The 19846-nt window shown below is 50.3% G+C and overlaps 1 long non-coding RNA gene across 1 annotated transcript; it reads right to left on the bottom strand.

Moving 5' to 3' along the window:
* Positions 1-1268: 1268 nt before the first annotated feature.
* Positions 1269-16227, bottom strand: LOC127487795 (uncharacterized). The gene is made up of 3 exons (XR_007914975.2): positions 15811-16227; positions 7403-10754; positions 1269-2625 (listed from the first exon to the last, which is right to left on the bottom strand). It is a non-coding gene; the product is annotated as an uncharacterized lncRNA (long non-coding RNA).
* Between the last annotated feature and the right edge of the window lie 3619 nt (positions 16228-19846).

Below are 19846 nucleotides of genomic sequence, written 5' to 3'. Positions count from 1 at the left end.
GGACAACTAGGCCTCCTCGCATGCAGCGGGCAGCGGGTGAACACCTCGCAGTTGCTGTGTTTAACTGCTGCTCTCTTCTGCGTCATGCAGAGGAGGCCGCTGGTGCCCAGAGCTGGGATTACTTGTGCCATTAAGTCTGCAGTAAGCAGGAGAAAACTGTGGGCTCCAGCCTGCTCCTGGTGGTAGGACAGAGCTGCCCGTGGCTGTATACAGGCAGATGTGGGTGAGACCTCCCCTGCTCTGTGCCCTACATGGCATGTGCCTACTGCCTCCTGCGCTGGAAGTGCCATCTTGGATAGCCAGAAAGGTGAGACCTTCAGGGCTGCTGACAATTTTGATGGGCTACACTAAAAAACCTGTAAAGATAGTTAAGATTTAGCATGACGGACTGCCTAAATGCTTCTTTTATGAGCCTATAAAAGTGGTATCATCAAAGCAGAGCCTTGGGACAATCAATCTGGCTGCTGTCTTCAAGGATGCTGGGCAAGGATGATTGGCCAGTCCAGGGTTGGGCCAGGGGCCTGGCAGGAGGGGAATCTGCACAGCCCGGGAGCAGGAAGTGCTGGTGTTCTCACTTCAGCTGGAGGCTAAGAGCCACACTTCGTCCACTGTAGGGCATGAGGCTTCATGCTATAGAATGAAACCTGACATTTTTGGAAAGAGTGAACGTCCCATGGGGACATACAGACAAGACAAAGGCAGCAAAGGCTCAAGGGGGATTTGTCAGAGCAGGAGCAGGTGAACCAAGGATTGCTATCTGCTGCCAGCGGCAGTTCAATATATAGAGTCCTCCCCGCAGCCCCGTGCCCCACCACACACACACACACACACACACACACACACCAGCTTCGAAGAACTGCTCCTCTCCAGTAGGCAGAAAGTAATAGTTGATCTGATCCCTCTCTCTGATTCTCAGCTCCCCTGCCCCACAGAGGAGAGGGTGGTCGGGGTCCCTCTTCCATCTAAGAGCCTGGACACCATCCCCTTCACTGGGCCCATGGGGTTGGCTCTCGAGATTCCTCCAGGTCTGTGGGGACCCTGGGGACTGCAAGGCTAAGACCATGACGATCCATCCAGAAACCTGCATCTTTCTGTTGCATCCTGGTTCAAGACCATGAGCTGTGCAATCTGCTGATTGACTCATAGAGATTGGACACATACTATCAGGCCCAGACTTCTCCAGAAGCCTCTGAGATGCCCCCTCCCCTGACAATCCCCCCAAACAGAAAGCCCCATCAGTGAGCAGACCTCTGAAGTCACAGAGCATTTATAAAGGAGCTTTGGTGCTCGCTAATGCGGCTTTGGTGCCACAGCAAAGAGCAGCAAAAGCCTCAGGGAAAATTCAGAGAGAGATTAGATCAGGAGGCATTCTTATCTCTGAGTGATTTGAGAAGCTGGCTCTGGCTTTCAACTCTGCACCCTGGTACTTTGAGACTGGACTCCTGACCTAGCACACTTCAAGTGCACTGACCACAGAGCCAGGGATTGTAGTGAGGGGTCTGCCCTGCCTTGGGGCCTCTGCACCCTTATCCAGCCTAATAACTCAGGGCCCAGCCCAGGCCTGATTCCTAAGGCAGGGTTCCCTGTTTCCTATTGTCTCAGAATCACAGCCGTGGCTCAGAAAGAGTGAGATGGAGCTGTCACTCAGTGCTGCCCATGCTTCCCTGAGCCCAGGGATGTACTGCACCCTCCAGTGCTGGAGAAGAATTGATGGCCTTGACACAAGCGGCCCCTTGGGCAGGATCACCCACCAGGGGAAGCCCAAGTTACCTGGCTGGGTCCTCCAATACCTTAAGGAAGGTCCCACTCCCCTTACCATAGCCTGGATGGAACCAGCCAGACACCAAGAAAAGGGTATCCATGTCTACCTGGACTGCCGGGAACCTCCCCTGACCAGAAATGGACACGATACATCCACCTCCCTCTGTGTGAGAAGGAGCTGTGTGGTTGACCAAGCCAGTTCCCACCCCTGGCACCCTGCCCGGGGATCAGCAGCTCCCCTCTCACCGCTGTCACTTGCTCTGTCCCCTTGCCCCTCCGCCCCAGACCCTTCGCTGCGTCTTGGATCTACCTGGGGATCTTTCGTAGCTCAGCCACCCAACAAAGCCGTCTGCTGGAGCAGCCTGACCCTGAGCCATACGTGAAGCCTTCCCCAAGAGCTGGGGCAGGCTGGGTCTGGGTCACTCCAGGGTGCCCTCCTGGCCCCGCCTCGTGTCCAGGCACACAGTGGAAGAGACTCTCTCAGAAGGACCCGCTCTCAGTGAGGCAGGGCTGTCTCTGGCTGTGATGCCACAGCAACTTCAAAAAATAATTATCTCAGTGCCATGCTTCTCTCTGAGCGTGGCTGGGATCAAAAGAACAGCTTTACTCAGAGAAGAAAAAAAACCACAAGGACAGAAATTGTCAAGATAAATACAGCCAGTCAGACAGCTTGGCTCTGCTGAGCTGTAGTTTGCAGGTTTTGTTTTGTTTTTCCTTTTCTCTTTGCTAAGATGCTTACTGGGACCACCACGGAGCACAGAGAGTTCCTCTCCACAGGGGAAGGGAGGGAGGAGCTGCAGGCTTCCTGCGGAAGACGGTGTCCGGATAACCACCGGGGCTGATCCTAGGCCAGAGTGTGGACCCCTGCAACAGGCAAGTCAGAGGGTGAATGGCAGTCTCAGGTGGCAGGGGTTCTGTACCACCCCCACCCCCCACTCCTGAGTCATTCAGGTATTTTGATCACTGTTCTAGTCCTGTCTCCCTGGGCCACATTTGGAGGTGTCTTTCAGGTGGGCCAAATGGAGGGAGGACCAGGTGCCAGTCCCTGCCGCCTTAGGCATGCATGACACAATGGTCAGCGTGGAAGTCGGGCATCCTGGCAGCCGCTTCATGGAAGCGCCTTGCCCCGGGACAGCAGCTGAGCCCCGTCAGGGGTCCTTCTCTGCCAGAGGCACATGAGGGCTGCATTTGAGCCTGGCTGGGTGTGTGCTGACCACAGGGCTCTTCCTCTGTGAGCGGGAAGGGCTCCAGAGGGAAGTTCTCTTCCCCGAGGAGGACAGGAAAAAGGAACAAACACTCACCTCTTTGTGACGGACTTCTCCCAGGGATGGCCGTATTGAGCAGTGATGGTGATAATCATCAGTTCTTTCAGTTTTTATCAGTTATCAGTACCTACATCTCAACTCATGAAGCCATTCAGATTTATTTAGCATCTGCTATGTGCCTAGTACTTTCCATGTGATATGAAAAAGCATGCGTGACACAGCCAACCATCCAAAGATCCTTCAAAAGCCCTCCATTCATCTCCATTCATTCATTCATTCATTGACTCAACATCGAATCCTATCACCTAGCCCTGAGCTAGGCAGTTTGAGAGAGGCTAAGACAAGACAGCTACGGTCTCCAGCCTGATCAGGAATACGTTCTCGTGGATAAACGTGAATTATGGTTCACAAAAAGTCCCAGCAGATGCCCAGGGTGGGGAGTGGTTGTGAGCTGGGGCTGGGAGTGTTCTGTAGGAGTTTAACAGGCTGAAAAGGGACCAGATAACCTTCTAGCAAAGAGAATAGTGTAATCACTTTGGAAAGGAGAGTCACAAACACAGTAACAAATAACTGGCAATAAAGGGCAGAATGTGATAAATGTCAAATGAGTGTTTCTGACAGTAAATGCCAGACAAGTTAGACAAAAACGCCTGTTAGAATTAGGGGGATCAGCAAAGACAACACAGACCTTACAAAATGAATGGACTTTTCTTGAGCGCTGTAAAGAGGGGAAGAAATCCCAGGCAGAGGACAAGGACAACAGGGAGCAAAGTCGAGGACTCCTGAAACCCCTGAACACAGAGTTAGGCATTTGTTCTTGGAAAGCGCAGCCAAAGTGTTAGGTCTGAGAGCACGGATCAAAGAAAGAAGCGTTTTCCCCACGTGGAGGTGGAAGGTGTGAGAGCTCTGGTGGTTCAATGTCTGGGCGGAATTCAGTGGTGGTGAGGACAAGGCCCTATTCCCAAGGCCCAGCCGGGAGGCTCTCCCTCCCCTGCACAGCTCGGAATGCTGCCTCTCTCCTCAGCCCTCCAGCACCTCACGCTAGGTGGGCACACTTGTGCTTTTTATTCAGAGAAAGCTTTTTCTATAAATGAGAAGAAGGAGGAGAAGAAAAGAAAGAAAAACCCAAAGTGGAAACATCAAGGTCTCCTGGATACAGCTTATCCTGAAAATATCATTTTCCAGTTTCTCTCTGCTGTTAGGGACTTCCTTCTCCTCCCTCACTGCTCTGGGCACTTTGCTGATGAGATCTGTGGTTCCTCTTGAAGCCTTTTCAGCCTAGTGACCACTTCCTGCATTTTGGGTTACCATAGCCCAGTGAAGCAGTCAGGAGAACGCCCCAGGCCGGCGCCGCGGCTCACTAGGCTAATCCTCCGCCTTGCGGCGCCGGCACACCAGGTTCTAGTCCCAGTCGGGGCGCCGGATTCTGTCCCGGTTGCCCCTCTTCCAGGCCAGCTCTCTGCTGTGGCCAGGGAGTGCAGTGGAGGATGGCCCAAGTGCTTGGGCCCTGCACCCCATGGGAGACCAGGATAAGCACCTGGCTCCTGCCATCAGATCAGCGCTGTGCGCTGGCCACAGCACGCCAGCCGTGGCGGCCATTGGAGGGTGAACCAAAGGCAAAGGAAGATCTTTCTCTCTGTCTCTGTCTCTCACTTGTCCACTCTGTCTGTCAAAAAAAAAAAAAAAAAAAAAAGGAGAGAATGCCCCAGCATCAGCTGCACGGACGAGGAAGAAGCACATGTGACAGCACCTGCAGCCGCACTCCGTGGAGAGGTGTCGAGTGGGGACTGAAGATCACATCCAATCCCGACCAGTCTCTGTCAGGATCTCAGTGCCTTCCCCCTGGCATGTTTTCACAGCTTTTGTTAGCATCATGATGTGTGTGCACTTGCTCATTCTGCCTTTTCCTCATTTTTTGAAAGGCAGAGAGATGGATCCACAGAGAGAGCTCCCATCTACCGGTTCACTCCCCAAATGCGCACAATGGCTGGGACTGGTCTGAGGGGGAAGCCAGGGGCTGAGAAGTCAGTCCACATCCACCACGTGAGTAGCAAACACTTGGCCACTTGAACCATCACTGCCGCTTCCCAGGGTCTGCCTTAGCAGGAAGCTGGAGTCAGCGGTGGAGCAGGAGGTTGAACTCAGATCCTCTAACATAAGATGACGTCTTAGCCAGTGTCTTAACCACTGGGCCAAACACCTGGCCCCATCCTTTCATTGGAGATTATATTATATGCATTGTTCCATGCCTGCCTGTAGTTCTGTATTTTCTTTTTGTCTCTTTATCTGGCTCTTTCCCACTTATTGTCATTCTTCCAGTGTTTCCTCTGGGAAGATGTTCTTGACCACCGTGTCAACTACACTTGTCTTAATACCACCTTGGTCCTATTTGTCTACTATAGACTTTATCAAGACTGTCACAATTTCCTGCCCCCATGACAGTCATGAACACAGCAATTGTGTCTGTTTTGAAGTCGTGTTTTCTGCGACGTGCCATAGTGCTTGATGTGTGTTAAGTATTCAATAACTATTTGTCACATGGTCAGAGGGATGTCATATTTTATGGACATAACTTTTGCCTTTTCATAATCACATATTTTATTGTAAGGATATACCAGAACTGAACATATTGTACTATATTACCATTGTTCAACAGCAATTGTTGGACAATTTTAATTGTTTGGTAACTCATTCACTGCTAGTCTTTCCCCACTAACCTGGAAGTTCCATAACAAGCAAAAACTAAACTTTCCAACCACCAATGTGTCCCCAACAGCTAACAAAGTATTGAGAATGTAAAACGTCTTGCTCTTTACTGAATAAATGATTTAAAGAGGAATGAACACTTGGGGTATTTCCAATGCATTGCCATTAAAAACAATATTGTAATACACATTCTTGCATATGAATCTCAACCATAAAGGAGAATTACAAAGATCCCTAATGCATTATCCACAGTGTTTTAATTCAAGGCAGTACCAGTTTATCTTGCCACCAGCAATCACTATGGAAAATAGCTACTGGTTTGGTCGCAAGACATTGAAGCACACTAAAAGTGTGACTTCTAAACCATTGATGACTTGGAAGGCGAAAGCATCTTGGCTTTGTTAATTTGCCTTTAGTTGATTTCTGGGAAAATTTACCATTTTCAATGTTCCATAGTTACTGGCATTTCAATTTGTCTATTTAAAATTTTTTAAAAGAGATCCTTGTATTTTTTAAAATTTATTTATTTATTTGAAAGTCAGAGTTATGCAGAGAGAGAAGGAGAGGCAGAGAGAGAGAGAGAGAGAGGTCTTCCATCTGCTGGTTCACTCTCCAATGGCCGCAATAGCCAGAGCTGTGCCAATCCAAAGCCAGGAGCCAGGAGCCTCCTCCGGGTCTCCCACATGGGTGCAGGGACCCAACGAGTTGGGCCATCTTCTACTGCCCTCCCAGGCATTGCAGAGAGCTGAATTGGAAGTGGAGCAGCCGGGACTCGAACCGGCGCCCATATGGGATGCTGGCACTGCAGGCGGCAGCTTTACCTGCCATGCCACAGCGCCTGTACCTCTATTTATGCTTTGTGTCCATTTTCTCTTGGAGTCTTACTATTTTTCTATCAGCATAGGTATGATTTCTCAAGATAACTTATTCTTTGTTTTTGCTGATTGTCAGTTTGCCTTTTTGTTGTAGAATCTTTTGATGTACTGACGTTTTTAAAGGATACTCAAATCTGCTGTTATTTTCCCATCACTTTCAAGTTTACAATGCCCTTTCCCGAGTCAAGCACCGACAAATTTTCTTCTGATTTTAATGTTGCTTGGTTTTCTTAAATTAACTTAAATTCTTTTTGCTTTATGATGTGAAGTGAGATGATAAACTCTTTTCCCCTAAAGAATAAGCCATTTCCCCCGATGGTATGAATTCAGTGACCACCCCTGCCATACTGCTTACATTTAGGGTCTTAATTTGAGTTACCCTGTGTCTCAGATCTCTGTTCTTCTGCTGTGTTGCCTTGGCTAGCAGTGAATTATGATGCATTGTATTATATGTGAAGGCACACCCCCTTCATTCAGCTACTCTGTCATGGTTCTCTTATCATCATTTTAATTATCTGAGAGACAGAAAAACAGAGAGACCAAGACAGACAGACAGGGGGCCCACCCACTGCTCCGCCTCAGTCCAGGTCTGCCGTGTGAGTGGCAGGCACCCCAGTGCTGGAGCACACACTCCTATTCCCTCGCTGCCTCTCAGTGCGACATTGGGAGGAACCTGGGCTCCGGAGCAGAGCCAGGAGCCAAACCCAGGCACTCTGGTAGGGAATGTGGGCAGCTTAGCCTTCAGGCCACAGGCCACCCCTTTGTCATCATTCTTAACTCTTTTCACTTAGGTACCTGTTCAGATACACTTGGGAATGTCTGTCCAGTCTCTTCTGTGCGGGGAGCTGCCATCTTCAGGATCCCCAGTTCTCTCGCTGTCCTGTCGCTGTCCTGAGGTTCTCCCTGTGTGTGCTGTGCTTTGTAGGGGGGAGCACGTGGCAGAGCCATCCCAGGCTGGCTTCGAGGGCTCTCTGACACAGCTGCTGGAAGGAGATCCATACAGCAATTATTCAGCCAATTTACAGCCCAAATGAACATTTTGATCTGAATTAATTTGGTAAATTGGGTCAAAATGAAGATGAGAAACAGGATGTAGAAAGTAGCAAGATCATGGCATAATTACGAAAAAAAATTTAAAAAGGAGGAGGCATCCATTAACACACGCCCTGCCTCAGCCTGCACAGCCACTCCCTCCCTGGCCCTCAGTCTTCACATCTGGACCAGATAGTGGCGAGCCAGGGTCACTACTAAGTTGACTTGCAAACTGTTGTCCTTTACATTTGCTTACTGAATACACATTTTGGAAGATCTTATTCACTGGTCCTAACTCTGACTGATAAGGGGTAATTAGGCAGGGAGTTAGATAGGTGAACCCTGTAGGGTAGTAACTTCACCCCTTCACGAGCCCAGCTTTCCTGGATACACCTGGAAGGAGCTGCTATGATGGCCACACGGAAGTTAAGCTCCACCTGGAAGTGCCATAAAAATCCCAGAAAGCTACATGCATGCTAAGATCTCACCCAGTTTGTTATCCAATTCAGGCACCACCCCTACCTCATAAAAGAGACTGATAATGGGGAAGAGACACTCTTCTGCCCCAACCGTGCATTGGGACCTAGCTCGGGGCCTTACCTCTCTCTTCATAGGCTACTCTCTGGCCTACTCATGACAGATATCTCCCTGTGGGGGGTGGCCTGCACTCAAGTATGAATATCTGTTCCCTCTCAAGTTTTTAAATAAATCCTGTTCTCATTTGTGCATATATAAACCTCCATTTTTAATTCTTATCTCCGTGGGAGGCAAGAAACTGGAGTGGAGATTAAGGCACCTAGGCCTAAATCATAATTACACAAAATAACGATTTAACTTCTGCATTGAAACCTAATGTCTCAGACTTCAGGGGATGAGATACATGTAGGACCTGAAGTCCATTCCTAGGGTTCTTCCTCCAATGCCGAAGCAGGGCACGGGGACGGAGTCTGCAGATCCTCCCATGGGGTCAAGGCTGGAGAACCACGGCCCTGTTGTGGACATGGCTCTCAGCCCGCAGGGTGAGACCCCGGGGGAGCCCACGCCCAGATCCCAGGAAGAGCCAGTTTGCCAAGGGCTTCCTTGCTGCTGGGGAGGTGAGTTCTATTTATGAGACACTCTCAACTGAAGCAGACAAGACTCTGCGAGGGCCCATCAAGTGTGTTGGTGGTTACAGCTCAGTAGCTGACTCTCCTGGTAGGCCCAGCGGTTCTGAATCAGGAAAGCTACACAGTGCTTGAGCCCACAGATTACGACAGACAAGGAACCCAGCCCTGACCCAAGGCCAGAAGTGTCTGCAGACATCATAGGAGAGGAAAGATAAACTCAGACAACTCCTGGAGCCACATCTCAGCTCACCACTCACCAGCCTTGCAGCCTTGGGCATGTTCTTTAACTTCTCTGAGACTTGGTTTCTTTACCTATAAAATGGGTGTTATTGATTGAATTAGCACAAGTAAAGTGCCTACAAATGGAAAGTAATCAATAGTGTTGTTTCTTCCTTTGCTGTCCTCCAGTCCAGAAGCAGAAAGAAACCACAAAGAACAACTGTGGTCAAAAAGCAATTCCAGGGACAGCCATTTAGCCTAGTGGTTAGGGCTCCAGTTAAGATGCCTGCATCCCACATCAGAGTATCTGGGCTTGATATCTGACTCTACTAATTCCAGCTTCCTGCAAATGCGAACCCTGGGGGAAGCAGCAATGATGTCTCAAGTAACTGGGCTCCTCCTATCCACGTGGCAGACCTAGATTGAGTTCCTGCTCCTGTCCTGCTCCTTGATTCAGCCCTATTGTAGGTATTTGTGAAATCAACCAGCAGATAGGAGATCTCTCTCTCTCTCTCTCTCTTGCTTCCTCTCTGTCTCTCTCTGACTCTCAAAATAATTATTTTTTTAAAGATTTATTTATTTGAGAGGTAGAGTTACAGACAATGAGAGGAAGAGACAGAGAGAGAAGTCTTTCTTCCATTGGTTCACTCCCCAGATAGCCACAATGGCCAGAGCTGCACTGATCCGAAGCCAGGAGCCAGGAGCTTCTTCCCAGACTCCCATGTAGGTGCAGGGGCCCAAGCACTTGGGCCATCTTCTACTGCTTTCCCAGGCCACAGCAGAGAACTGGATTGGAAGAGGAGCAGCCGGGACTAGAACCAGTGCCCATATAGGATGCCGGCACTGCAGGCAGAGGATTAACCCACTGCACCATGGTGCTGGCCCCAAAATAATTATTTTTTAAAAGTTTTAAAAGCGATTTAAAATCCCAGCTCTCTCATCTATTTTTTAAAGATTTATTTTATTTATTTGAAAGACAGAGTTACAGAGAGACAGAGAGGTCTTCCATCTGCTTGTTCACTCCCCAAATGGCTGCAACAGCCAGAGCTGAGCCAATCCAAAGCCAGGAGCCTGGACCTTCCTCTAGGTCTCCCATGTGGGTGCAGAGGCCCAAGGACTTGGACCATCCTCCCCTGCTTTCCCAGGCACATTAGCAGGGATCTGGATCTGAAGTGGAACAGCCAGGACTCTAACCGGCACCCATCTGGGATGCCGAAGCTGCAGGCAAGGGGTTTAACCTGATGGGCCACAGTGCCGGCCCCTCTCTCATCTATTAATTTAAAGTCAATCCTTTCTTGGATTCAGCATTTTTTTAAACCAGTGATATGGGCACAGTAACAACCACAGCAAGAAAGAGATAGGTGGACATGAATAGTGAAAACCAAGAAGTGTGTTGAAAAGACTCCTGTGCTTAAAGAACAGAGAAGAGACCCAAGAGCCTGAGCTCGCTGTGTGGTGACCTGATCTTGCCCTGTGGCAGCATCCTGGGCCCCTCCACGGGGATTAGGCCCAATTCCCACCACTAGAAGGGATCCAGCGAGCTGACTCGCCTGCAGGACAGCCTGCTGTCTGCTGATGCAAATGATGATGTTCCTGGGCTAACCTTCCCCCAGCGCGTTCTCCATCACTGAGCAGCCAGAAGACGAGCGATTTCCTGGCTCGGCTTTGCTGTGCACAGCTGGGCAGCTGCCTCCGGGCCAAAGCAGGGGCTCTTGTAGGGTGGTTTTCTTTCACTGCAGCGTTATTTTCCAGGAGAATAGAATCAGAGGTTGCAGATGAACTCTGTGACTCTGAGAAAAATTGAATGGAGACACGATACCCCTTGGGTCTCTGCCACGCCCTGCGCCTGGGGTGCCTTCATCTAGGCCCTCTCCCAGGTAGCCCCCATCCTCCCTCCAGACTCAGGTCCACATGCTTTAAAACCTCTTCCCCGGCTGGCGCTGTGGCTCACTAGGCTAATCCTCCGCCTTGCAGCGCCGGCACACCGGGTTCTAGTCCCAGTCGGGGCGCCGGATTCTGTCCCGGTTGTCCCCCTTCCAGGCCAGCTCTCTGCTGTGGCCAGGGAGTGCAGTGGAGGATGGCCCAAGTGCTTGGGCCCTCCCTGCACCCCATGGGAGACCAGGAGAAGTACCTGGCTCCTGCCATCGGATCAGCGCAGTGCGCCGGCCGCAGCGGCCATTGGAAGGTGAACTCTGCCTGTCAAAAAAAAAAAAAAAAAAAAAAAAAGTCACTTCAGTGAACTCTTTTTTTTAAAAAAAAAAAACCTCTTCCCCACAGGACGTAAGTTCCTCAATCCTGTTTGTGCCGACAGTGCTTGGCTCCCAGGAGACAATCAGTTAAAAGCAACCTCATGCAGATGTGAATTTGGCAAATGTCCATGTGGAGGATCCCAGGTCATCCTGAAGATGACCCTTAGCGGGTGGGCAAGTGAAGCATGGGCCCAGTTCACCCTGATGTGCCACCCCAAGGGGGTCAGAGGTCCCCTTTGGGCCAGGAAAGTTCTGGATTCAGAGCCCTTTACTTACAGTGACATGCCTTCTTAACCAGAATCTGCAAACTCCCAAGTGAGCAGAACGAATACAAATGTGAGAAATCGCCAGGGTCGTGGAAAGTCCATTACCTGGTAAGACACTGCTAGAAAGGGCGTTGTTTATGGAATTGGTGAGGGGGAGGCCAGTTTACTTCCTGGTGCTCTGGGTCCAGTTGTAACACGCTGACCCCAGACCAAGTGGCCAGAGCTCTGCAGGTTGAGGCGCCAGCGTGGACCCGAGGACTCAGTACAGGGCCCTGTACAAACGTGCAACCAGGACCATCATCAAGGACTACAGTCTCCTGGGAGCCCCTTCCCAATGCCCCAGGGGCTTTTCCCAGGGAAGAAATTTCTTTCTCATCTTCTCCGAGTCCTTCCTTGGTTAGCTAGAGTAAGGAAAGAGGAGACATAGCAAGAAGCCATAACCAGACCAGGTTTATTCCAAGAATAAGCCAGAGAGGGGCTCACTCCCAGGTGAACGTATGGCAGAGAGAGAGAGCCCCTTCCCTTACAGACTGGTGGGTTATACAGCACAAAGTGGTGGGAAGGAGCTTGGGGGTCTGAGCTAAAGCTGGGCTGCCGAGATAGAGGGAGGATTTGGGCTAGATCTAAAGGTCCTTTGAGATCACAGTATGAGCTGGGAGAGGTTTGGACTGAGACGGGACTCTGAGGCTGAGCTGCTGAGTTAATGGGGAGAGGGCTTGGGAGAAGTGGGGAGAGCTCAGGTGGATGGCTGGACTCTTCAGATGGAGGTGTGTCTAACAATGGAGGCAGGGCAGGGCTGGTCAAGGCAGAGCAGGGCTGTATTAGGGCAGAGAAATGGGGGCCTGCTTGTTGTTATGTAGCTGAGAGGTCAACAACATGGATCGAAAGCCTTTTTTTGTCCTTGCTCCCTCAGCTAGACACGGGAGTATGGTTTGGCCCATGGAAGGACCCCATGAGAGGCTGTACTGAGCACCTGAGTTCTGTGTAAGACCCGCCGGGACCCAGGGCACCTGAGCCTGCCTCCCTGGCTGCCGATGCCCTTCTCTCCACCTCTCACTGCTTCTCAGAAATCACGTCACTTTGTTCAGCATTCTGTTTGGGGTTTATATCTTCATACAGGCTTAATTGGGAAGAGAAAGTATATAATCTTGCATAATTATCAATAGCATCAGTTAATCCTGCTGGGAGGAGCTGCGATTTCCTTGGGAGGGGCTCAGGAGGAGTGAATCGTGCCTCCAGCAGACACTGGGCTGGGTGCAGGGGAGCAGGAGGCCGATGTTGCCTGCCCCTGCAGACCTGCGCCAAGCTTCCTGACTGGGCATCCAGCCCTGCCTGGCCCGCCAGGACTCCCAGTGTGACAAGACACCCAGGAAAAGGAAGGTGCCTGGCCCCTGCCCCCCGAGTGTTTGCCCTGGGGTGTGCAAGGTCTGCAGAGTTAATGTTACTCCTGCCTCACGCGAGGGTTGGGTGCAGGATGGGTGAGTACCTATGGGCCCCAGGCATTGTGCGCTCAGCAGCAGCTCCTGCCTCAGCCTCCTGGGTGAGTGCCTCTCTGTGTTTCCTGCTCAGCCTTTGCTAGGGTTGTGCTCCCCACCGTGTACTCCAACCGTTCCTTGTACCAGGGATGTTCCGTCCACATAACAAGCTTTATTGTACAGCTTCCTGCACCAGCTATGCGCCATCTGATCTTCTCAGGGGCTCCCCTGTGCCACACACCCCCACCTGCCCCACAGGAGCTAACTCTCACTTCCCACGACCTCTGCCGTTGACCTGACTGGTTTCCTGTAACACTGTGTTCTGACCCCGTTATCCTCAGGCATACTTGCTGGAAAGTCAAACCCAGGGGAAAGGACTCAGCTCCAGGGTGTGCACGGGTCCCTCTGAATGTTGTCAAGTCCATACCACGCCTCATTACTACCAGGTCAAGGGTTGTCATACAGTGATGCCAACACGGAACTGCAAGCCTTCAGAGTCGGCAAGAATCTTAGCTCTGGCTCCTCTTCTCAACCACCTCATTCTGGGGTTAAACAGACTGAAGTTCAGGGAGGGAGGCAATAGCTGGTGGTCACACAGCAATATTGACTCCTCTGTGCCCCACCGGAGCATGTGGGTGGTCTCAGGATGTTCCTGCTACAGGAGACGGGACCAGGATTAACCAGCAAGGCTCAGCGACAGGAATAAAAGGAACATTGCTAGACATGAGCTTCTTGGCCCTTTTAGGGTCAACACTGATGGAAGTTGGGGCCAAAGAAATTGCAAGTTCTAAAAACATTTGGTCTGGTCCTCAGTTCAGAGCAGCACTCCCAGGGAGACAAGATGAGAGGGCTGGCTCAGCCACTGGCTACCTGGGGCTCTGGCCTTCTCCTCTGCACTGCTGATGGCCCACTAATCTAATTGGACTGTAGACCGGGAGGAATCTGAAGCCCACGTGAAGAAGGATCCAGCTCAATCTGCAGCTTGCACTGAAGAGCTAAATGACACGTAATTCAGTTAAAGCAGAAGGAAGCAAACCTCATCACAACAGTTGAAAACACGGAAACAACAAGTAAACAGCTGCTTTGAGCCACACAAGGGGGCCAATTTGATCTCCGCAGAAAGAAAAGTGCCGTCTTGCATGTGAGCGTGCGTGCGTGCCTGTGTGCAGGGAGGGGTGGCTCACTTCAAGAAGCTGCAGCTGCAAGAAGCTCAGGGAACAACATTAACCAAGCTCCTGGAACGATTTGCTGGATTAGAACTACACTATTCACAGCACAAAGCCTCGGGCCAGATTGCAATGCTAATCGCTACACACAGCACACGTCCCCTGTGCCACATTCATACTTCACCTGCTGTAGCTGGACTGTGGGGGAAATACTGGGCCTCTGAGAGCCAAAGTCCCTGGCTTGAAAATGCACCACATATTCACCAGCCACAGGTGCACAGGAGACAAATAACAACCCTTCCCAGTCTGAGTGTAGTAGGCAAGCAGCTGCCGATGAAACTGCAAGGCACAACCTAACAAAGATGCCCTTACCCTTCTGTGGACCTAAGAGACAAGGATCTCCCAGACTCCTACTAGTTTGTGTCTTAACAGGAACTTCAGGTGGTTTTGGCCAAAGAAGTTGAAGCATTCAGCAAGATATTGTCTCCAAGAGCAGCATTTAGCCATTGCTTTAATAATTCTGCAGAAGAAAAACAAACTCACAAAATCTCTGTGCAGTGACACAGAGGTCAGCAGTGGCAGCTCTGTGCTGGGGTCTTGGGAGCCAGGCTGAGGGGGCAGCAATGCCTCTCATGGCCATAGCACAGGTGGAACATGCAGGGGAAATGCAAGGCCTCTGGAGACCTGGCATCAGAATGGGTTTCCTGTCATTCCCACTCCTCTCTAGTGTCCAGAGAAGTTACATAGACAGACCCAGTGTGAATGACTGAGAAACAACACTTTGTCCACAAGGAGACTATGTCAGGGTACACATTCAATCAGGGGGCAGAATTGAGACCCTCAACTTTTTTATTTTCTTTCATCAACAAAAGGGCCTCAATTCTCAATTATTCTATCCATAAAATTGGCAGGTGGATTTGTACTTCTACCTGTTCCATGGAGTATTGCAAGGATGTAAGAGATTATGTACTTAATGATGATATCTGTGTTGGAATGCTGTGTGTGTTAGCTAACATGCTTAGTGTTCCTTTAACATGAGTTCAGAAAGATGGAAGAGGGTGATAAATCAGATGATCTCTACATTTTGCAGGCTCTGCAGACTTTGTCATGAAGCCAGGTTGGAAAATGCTGAATATTGTTCATCTGCCCACCCTGTCTGCTCTCCTGCTCTCCGCACAGGAAAAAGCACAACAGGAGGCTGACCTGTGCTAGACCCAGGTCCTTCTGCTGAAGAGAACACAGAGAAATTTCTGTTTAAAGTATCTATTTATTTTTATTTATGAGGTGGGGGAGCAGAGAGAGAGAGAGAGAGAGAGAGGAGACAGACTTCCTGCTGGTTCTCTTACCAGAGTCTGCAACAGCCAGAGCTGGGCCAGTTCAAAGCCAGGAGTTCTAATTCCATCTGAGTCTCTCCTAGGTCACTGGCAGGGGCCCAAGCACCCAAGCCATCATCTACTGCCTCCCAGAATGCATTAGCAGGAAACTGGATCAGAAGCAAAGGTGCTGGAACTTGAACCAGCACCCAAGTGGCCACTTAGCCTGCTGTGCCTCAGTGCCCACCCCTACAAGGGAATCTCCAAACATCCTAGCCAAGCGACCCTTTCCTGTCGCACAGCCCTGACACTCTGTGTACTTGCAGCTCATTTTCCCAGTTAACATTACACCTCTGCTCCCAAATACCTTTCCCCACCTGGGGCTGCGGAGTGCGTCGGTTCTGCCCGGCCAGCAGTCGTATCATCCTCAGGACATACAAAGCACCAGCGCTTATGGGAAAGGCATGTGCTATTTGATGAGTTGTTGTGGCCCCCATACATTTGTTCTGTTCTCCAAATGGCTCATTTCTCCTCAATTTCCAGCTCTTTATTTTTTTTGCTCCCTGTTTGAGATACTTCTTCCACTGAATCTCGTAAGCTGCTAATTTTCTTCTCAATAATTACCATCTCCTTTAATCAGCTACTGAACTTTCTAACTTGGAAAACAGGACAGAAAGCACGCATGACAACCGCCTGGCGCTCTAGTTTCGTAGGTAGTATAATAGGAGTTCTTCTCTGTCTCAAGCAGAGCCGGCTACTCGGAGCGGGGGTTCTGACTGCCCTCCTTCTCTTGTTCTGCGGGTCCCCAGAGGAGTGTTCTAAGTGCCCATTGTTGCCCCATAATGACCTTGTGGGTACTCTCCCTGAGCAGTGGGAAACCGTGACTCCTGGGAGTCCTGCTCAGAAGCTGCCAGGCTGCAGCCCAGAGAGGCCAAGGCTCTAGGGGGGAAATTGCTCCGCTTCTACCACTTGACAGCTGGAAGGCTTCTGTCCAGGGAGAGGAGGGATTCAGCACTCCCACTCCCACCCCCACAGCCTCTAGAAGCTCCTCTTGTTCCAGGGAGACCAGCCATATGCAGCTGTCTACTTAGAATCTTCCTTGAAATATCTAATACTCACCTCAAACTTGGTGTCCAAAACAGAACGCCAGGTTTTTGCTAAGAAACCCAATTCTTGTCACCCTATCCTCTTCCCCCTTCAGTCCACAGACCCAGGAGCTAAGCTTCATTTCTCAGCTTCCCTCGGCATGCACACTCAAACCCCATCAAGTTTTCTTGGTCGTCCTAGGTCTAACTGTTACATTTTCCTACCAAGATACTTGCTTGTGTCAATAATAATTGTGTTGGTCAGCACCGTGGCTCACTAGGCTAATCTTCTGCCTAGCGGCGCCAGCACACAGGGTTCTAGTCCCAGTCGGGGCGCCGGATTCTGTCCCGGTTGCCCCTCTTCCAGGCCAGCCCTCTGCTGTGGCCAGGGAGTGCAGTGGAGGATGGCCCAAGTGCTTGGGCTCTGCACCCCATGGGAGACCAGGACAAGCACCTGGCTCCTGGCTCCTGCCATCGGATCAGCGCGGTGCGCCGGCCGCAGCACGCCGGCCGCGGCGGCCATTGGAGGGTGAACCAACGGCAAAGGAAGACCTTTCTCTCTGTCTCTCTCTCTCTCTCACTGTCCACTCTGCCTGTCAAAAAATAAAAAATAGTAATTGTGTTTTCTTTATTAGACTGTTTGACTCTGCCTCTCATCCAGTCTGGAATTCATGCATTCAACACATATGCGATGAGTACTCACTGTAAGCCAGGCCTTGGGTTGCGTGTCTGGGAAGTAAGAGTGGACACATCACACTCCTTGTTGTAAGGTGCCTATTGTGCACAGGTGGGAAACCTGTGTGGGAGCAGGCGAACACCGCACACCAGGGCCGGGTGCTGTGGCGATGAGGGCAGGGGCTCATTTTCTCTGACATACGTGAATGGCTCCAGCTCCTTTCTTCCCTCCACCTTCGTCATCCATTCCGTTCTACAGGAGTCTCTGCTAGCCTTGCATTCTTCCTGTCTTCACTGCCCACGGGTACCTTCCCCCCCTCTTCTGATGTCTATCCCCCCACACACATTTGTTCAGTTCTGTCCCCCTTTTTCTTCTAAATCCTGTGTGCCTCCCAGAGAGAGAGACAGAACCACCCCTCTGCACACCTACTTCCCGCAGCAGCTGGAAGCAACATTGGTTTCTCCTAATTCCAATATATAAAAGGCTACACAATCTAAGAGGAAAAAAATCATGGCTCAGTAAACCTTGATTCTAGCTCTTCTCAGCTGCTCTGAACTCATGAGCCCTATCGGGCCTTCTGGTACATCCGTTTCCTGTTTTGTAAAATGAATAAAATTGGAGGTGGTCTCGTCTGGACCTGACAGTCTATGAACTCAGAATACTCATTTCCTGTGCATTTGATGGGACACAGGACATGTAGTGTGACCAGAAATCAAAAGATGGACATGAGCACTGCTTCCAAGTGCACTCTGTCAGTGCCTGAAGGCCTTCACTGCTCGCTCGAGTGAGCCCTGGGCACCGGGCACACGGGTATCACCTGAGCACTACTTAGAAATGCCAAGTCTTGGGCCTACTGAATGCCAACCACTGACACTTCAGTCAGTTTCCAGTCAAGATCAGGGGAGTCCCAGGTGCTGTAAGGTTGAGAGTCGCTGCCCACAAAGACCCTGTCTGGTCTCCAGGGAGACAGGAAGAGCCTTTTAGCTTGGGCAGTGGAAGGAAGATGGAATGGGATATTAGAGGCAATGGGTTCCTACCACTGAGTTTAAACCGAACTAGGGGAGGCACTTCTCAAGGTGCTGTGCCAAGCAGAGCATTCTATAGGGCTTTGGGGGCCAACACCTATGGCGCCCCCTATAACTCCTAGGCATGTTTTTTAAAAAGATTTATTTATTTATTTGAAAGAGTTACACAGAGAGAGAAGTAGAGGCAGGGAGAGAGAGAGAGAGAGAGAGAGAGAGAGAGAGAGAGATCTTCCATCTGCTGGTTCACGCCCCAATTGGCTGCAACGGCTGGAGCTGCGCCGATCCAAAGCCAGCAGCCAGGAACGTCTTCTGGGTCTCCCATCTGGTACAGGGGCCCAAGGACTTGGGCCATCTTCTATTGCTTTCCCAGGCCACAGCAAGAGAGCTGGATCAGAAGAGGAGCAGTAGGGACTCAAACTGGCTCCCATATTGGATGCTGGCACTGCAGGCGGCAGCTTTACCCGCTACGCCACAGCGCCAGGCCCCTGACGCTTGGGTTTTTAAAAACTCTCCCTGCACCCTTTCCTATCAGACTGACCTATCCAGCTGGTTTTGAGATGGAATTACCAAGCAGGATGTCACAGTGGAAGAGATGCAGTGAGGCAGAGGAGAGTGGCAGGGCCCACCCTGGTGCATTAGTGCCTCCTCACCTTATGGTTGCTTCCAGAAGGCTACTGTAGGCCTGGAGACCTCCTTTCCCCCGAACTCCACAAGGGCCTTTTCTGTCTTCCTGGTCAAGGGCTTGGATTCTCAATTTAGAGGCTAATTCTCGTTCAAATTAGTCCATCGCACAGATAGAATTAGAAGCTGGGCGATGACTTGGAAAATACAATCAATTTACTCCAATTGTTCTCGCATGTCAGCTCCATCCAATATCGAAGAATCTGCTCCTCAGGCTCCAGTGCAGACAAGGAGCCATTATTTGTCGGAGTGGGGTGGTGGGACAGGACGGTGGAGCCACAGGGGATGGCGGATTTCAGCCCAGGGGAGCCGCCGGGCCAGGCCAGAAGGGAGGCCAGTGAGTGGACAGTGCTGGCAGGGGAAGATTTTACCAGAGCACGACAATTCATCTTTGTAAGTTCAGATGAGACAGAGTCCACGCCAAAGCTATGCACCTTTCTGTAATTGGGTGGTGGTACTTGATAATCTCCTGGGTTATACTTAGGAACAGAAACTCAACATACTTTATGTGAGGCTCCTTCATTCATTTATTTTTTAACAAATAATCATGACATCTGATATTTATCAGGCATGTGGCAACCATTGTGCTAGATGAAAAAAAGAACTGATTTAATGAATGAGAAGCACTCTGAACTTCCACTAGACTCATGCAAAACTGTACCCTGACCATAAGCACAGGGAACCTCAGAAAATTTGTGGAAAAATTGAAATAAAATACATGTTTATTTGGGTGCAAAATAGTTTTGAAATTCTTTCACAGATTTTTCAAAATATACATTTCCATGAGATTTTGCAAACTGCTCTTCGTGGAAATGATGGTGATAATAATGGGGACCCTGCCAGGCATTCACCCCAGAAGACAGTACTGGCTGGTGACTGATTTTAATGTGCACTGCAAAATTGTTCCTCCCATTGCTCATCTTGGCTATGAGCTAGGGAAGATTAA

The sequence above is a fragment of the Oryctolagus cuniculus genome, chromosome 1, assembly GCF_964237555.1.
Source record: "Oryctolagus cuniculus chromosome 1, mOryCun1.1, whole genome shotgun sequence".
NCBI lineage: Eukaryota > Metazoa > Chordata > Mammalia > Lagomorpha > Leporidae > Oryctolagus > Oryctolagus cuniculus.
The sequence above is the reverse complement of the archived record's forward strand: the minus strand, read 5'-3'. Positions and strand labels throughout refer to the sequence as shown.